Source organism: Seriola lalandi, unplaced genomic scaffold (genome assembly GCF_002814215.2).
Source record: "Seriola lalandi dorsalis isolate HSWRI2012SDOR001 ecotype SW California unplaced genomic scaffold, Sedor1 jcf7180002054959, whole genome shotgun sequence".
NCBI lineage: Eukaryota > Metazoa > Chordata > Actinopteri > Carangiformes > Carangidae > Seriola > Seriola lalandi.
Window position 1 is genome coordinate 1,013,997 of NW_019525510.1, and position 4,872 is coordinate 1,018,868.

The window sequence follows — 4,872 nt, forward strand, 5'->3', positions numbered from 1 at the left end:
CACAGTATAAAATGTCCAGAAGTAGATCAGTGTTGACAGAAAGGCATGGGGACTACACAAAAAAAAAAAATGTTACTTACACCCACAAACAATTATCAGGAATTTTAACACTGCTAGAATCCATTTTCCTCTTAATCACAGAGGGGAAAGACCTGACAGATGTGTGCATGTGTGTGTGAGAGAGGGGGAGATTGAGAGAGAAATACAGAAGGACAGGCATTGAGAAAGAGAGGGAGGAGAAGTGCACACAGAGAAGCTATTGATAAACAGAGTAACAGTAACGCTCCCACCAAACGAGGAGAATGCTAATGCTTTCTTCTCTATCCATCTATCTATCTATCTATCCATCTGGAACATGAGCAACTTCCATGGCCACAAAATCCCCACCAACACAGACCTGCTGGGCTGCTGACAAACAGCATCAATCCCCTGTCATACCATCAGATTCTCCACAGTCTTTGAGACAACTGCTCCTCTGTGAGTGTGACTCCACAAAATCATGTTTCAGCATGAGCATGCTTCCTCTCTACTTGCCCGCCAGATCAAATTTCACCCCATCCCTGTCTGTGTCGCTCTGTCAGTCTCTCTCTCTGCTCATTTTGTTTACAGTAACACAGGTTATTGAGTTAGTTGCCAAGACAGGATTTGGCATAAGGCATTTGCTGTCTACACTTGGGACAAACCACATGGAATATTGGTTTATTCATTTTGATGAAAATATCTGCACAGCATGGAGGCCCAAAAAAATGAGCATGCCTACACTGTTCATCAGATGTAATATTGTGTCCAAGTTGGGCACTGCACTCTCTGTTTCTCTCGCGCACACACACTAAGCCCCAGTGCTTGCATATAGGCTAGCTCTAATTCTCTCATTTACATTCTCAGTATCTGAAACAAGCGCGCACTAAAGGGACACACACAAACAGAGCTGCGCGCACACACGCACATCCGCAACTCTCTCTAACACAAACATACTCACACAAACACACACACACACACACACACACACACACACACACACACACACACACACACACACACATGCCAGCATGCAAATGCGCGGGCACGCACACAGAAACGCAGACAAATCGAAAACCTCCAAAACTCACCCTTGGACGAGGAGAAATCCCCGATGACAAGCCCCAGCAGGAGGAGAAGCGGGAGGTCGCGTCTCAGCCTGCCCGTTTTCTTCACATGCAGCCTCCTCCTCATCAGCAGCATCTCCGGCACTCCCAAATCCGTCATTTTGCTGTTAAATAAATCCAAGCTGGCTTAATTTTAAAGCCTTCTCCCCACCTTGCCGCTCTGCTTGGCTGAAGGAAGCGGAGGGGGGTAAAAGAGGACGGCCGCCCCCCTCCTCCTTTTTCTTTCGTTTTTATATAAAAAACAAACAAACAAAAAACAAAAAAAAAACAAAAAAAATGTTACACCCGAGGATCAATCACGAATATCCCACACACACATGTCCATGTTAACGTTTAGACAGGACAACCGGTGACGGGTTGACGGTCTGAGATCGGGCAACACGCCGCTGGTGTGAGCTGTCATAGCAGAGACCGGTGGACCGGAGGAGAGAGACAGAGAGATGAGGAGATTCAGTGAAGGAGAGTAGAGAGATGGTTGGTAGGTCCGCACAGCACGGCGAGCGAGCGACGACTGAGAGAGGGAGAGAGAGGGAGAAAGAGCATGGGAGAGAGAGGCAGACGCAAGGAGAGAAAGAGAGGTTACACGGGGAAGTAAAAGACCAGGAGGAAAAGTGGAAGATAGATAGAGGAGGAGACGGAGGGAGGGAGGGAGGAAGGAAGGAAGGAAATCGAAGAAGGAAAGAAAGTGAGCGGGAGGGAGGAAGGGAAGGAAAGAGGGAGGGAGAAGGGAGGAAGGGATGAGAGAATAGAGGGGAAAGAAATTAGGGGAATTTTGAAGGGAGGACAAGTAAGGCAAGAGGGCAAAGGAGAAGGGAGAAATAACCAGGAAAGAAAAATAGGGGAGAGAAAAGGGTAAAAGAAGGATAAAAGGAAAGAGGGATTAGAACATAGAAAAAAGGAGCAAAGAGCATTTCAGGAAAGACAGCAAGGGAGGAAAGGAGGGAGGGGGGTGGAAAAGAAAGACAAGAGACAGCCAGTGAGAGAGAAAGGAGGAAAGACAGAGGAAAGAGTAGAAAGAGAATACAGAAAAGAGAGAAGCGGAGAGGGGAGGGGGCCTCAGGGGAGAGAGGAAGATAGAGGGAAAGAGAAAGAAGTTGAAGGAGTGAGGAAAGAAGGGGGGAGGGGAAGTAGAGGTATGGGGACTAAAGGAGAAAGCAATAAGCTGAGAGAAGAGGAAATCAAAGCGAAGGGTGGGAAAGCCTGGGATAAAAGAGAGGACACTGAGGAAAAAGTGGTGGGTTGGGAGAACGACAGGAAGAAAAAGGGGGCAGAAAAAGATAGATGGCCAGGATGGGATGAAAGAAAGGAGAGAGAAGGACCAACAAAAATGAGAAGTTGATGTAGAAATGAAAAAGGTAAACAGAAAAGGACTGGAAGGAAAGAGGCAAAGAAAAAGTCAAACACACACACACACACACACACACACACACACACACACTGATTGGCAAGAGGTAGAGTGTGATGGTTTTTTTTGTGTTTAACATCATGTGACCTCAAATATAGTAGTCTGGGAAAGTACTTGAAAATAGTTGTGTGCGTGTGTGTCTGTGTGCGCGCCCGATTCGGAGCCACGAGCCAGTTATTGATCCCCCGTCCCTGGTGGAATGTGCAGAGGATCACGCTAACAAGATTACAACGCTACAAACACAACGTGGAGACTTAGCCCGCTGAGCCACCAAGACGACCAACAGCAGCAAGATTTAGAGGCAAATGCAAATTACACGTCACTCTAAATTTGGCCCATTACAGTATTTCACAGCAGGTGTCACCCATTACTTTCAACTCATGGAAAGAAAAGCCAGCGAGTGGGCGGCCAAAGTATAGACTCCGCAAACTGACATAGCTTTTGTGATATTCCCCGTAGTTTTCTGAGACATTTTTTCTAAGTTTAGATGAGGATTTACCACGTGTTGTCATCTTGGCAGTTACTGGAGCCAATCAAGCACGCTCATAAATGTATCTAAGGAAGATTTTTGTAGACAGATCTGTATTTGCTGTATGCATAAATCTGAATAATCAGCAAACACTCATACTAGTAGTTGCAACAATATGGAAAAAAACTGAATTTGAACTAATCCTCATTTTGCTTCAGACCCCTAAAAAGACCCCTTGAGTCCTATGACCATGTTACAGGATTTATAGGGTACATTAGCTTGTTTTTGCTTTAAATAGTTTTCATAAAGATTTGTTGCTAATCTCCCACCATGTTAATCCACACTGATTTTGTTCCACTTGTAAACCTCCTTCCTCCATACAGATAGTTAACCATCTCAACTTTGATATCACAGCCTGTGTGTGTGTGCGTGAGAGAGAGAGATAGAGAGATAGAGAGAGAGAGAGAGAGAGAGAGAGAGAGAGAGAGAGAGAGAGAGAGAGAGAGAGAGGTTTATACAGTATATGTGTACTTGAGTGTTGTGCTGCATGTGTTAGTATGAGTGTGTGTCGTGTGTTTCAGTGAGTGGCTGTGTGTGTGTGTGGGTTGAGCCATTTCACAGCATTACTGTGAGTCATCCATCAAGCTGGTAGCTCTCTGTGCATTGGACTAGGGTAGTCATTTTATATATATTTATGAAAATTTTTTTACATCTACTGGTGGGAGTCTTCATTCAGCATACACTCCTAAAAAGACTGTCGTTTTCAACCAACAAGAGGGTCGTTCTACACAAAACACATCAGCTGCTGCTCTTCAAAAGACAGGCAGACAGGGAGGCAAGATGAGTGGCTGGGAGACAGACGGATAGAGAGATAAATGCATAGATAGATAGATAGATAGATAGATAGATAGATAGATAGATAGATAGATAGATAGATAGATAGATAGATAGATAGATAGATAGATAGATAGATTCTAAAAACATTAGTCATCCATTCAGCACCATGGATAGCTCCTTTCTACAGCTCTGTGTAGTAAGGCTGCCATCTACTGGTCAAAGATGGACTGCAGGAGGAAGACAACTTAAAAAAAAGAGGAGGGGAACAACAACAGGAGTGTAATAGTATAAGCTGAACTTTAAGTTTAAATTACTGAAACAGAGAACAGAATGAATCAGAGTACGATATAATTAACCATTATTTCTCTGTGGAGTCGGTGATGTGCATCGCTGAGGGAGTACATTTGAAATCAACAGCCTTCAGATTATTGTTGAGAAATTTTCCCACACAAGCATGAAGCTCAACTGAGCAACATTTGGCAAAGTGGATCATCTGTGGCACAAACAACAGTGATCTCTGAGGTTTTACTGGACCAGGAGCAGCTCAGTAATAGCGACTTTCCGCATTCACATTCATAGTAGAAATCACAAGCACAGCAAACACAGCTCACGCAGGTGTTCAGAAGCAGCTTAAGTTTATACTGTAGCTTGGGGCTGGGCTCTGATGTATGTACTACTCTTAAGAACACCTCTCAAGCAGTGCAAAGGAGGAGTTTCATTGAATAAAAGCGATAATACCCTTGAGGTTGGTCTTTGCTGTAATTGTGTGGTTACAACACAGTAATGCGGTTAGGCATGAGATGTAGCCAAGAGCAGTTGTGCTACAAAATCATCTGGAAGAAACACAGATTGGTAGGGAAAAATTACAAAATATGAAGTCAGTAACCAGGGAAACCATAAACAGTTCTCTACATTCATATGCGCTGAGAACTAATGAAATCATCCACAGTCTTGTGTAATTTGTGAATGTGAATAGACAAAGGAGACGAAAAGGGCATGTTCTCATTCACCCTATG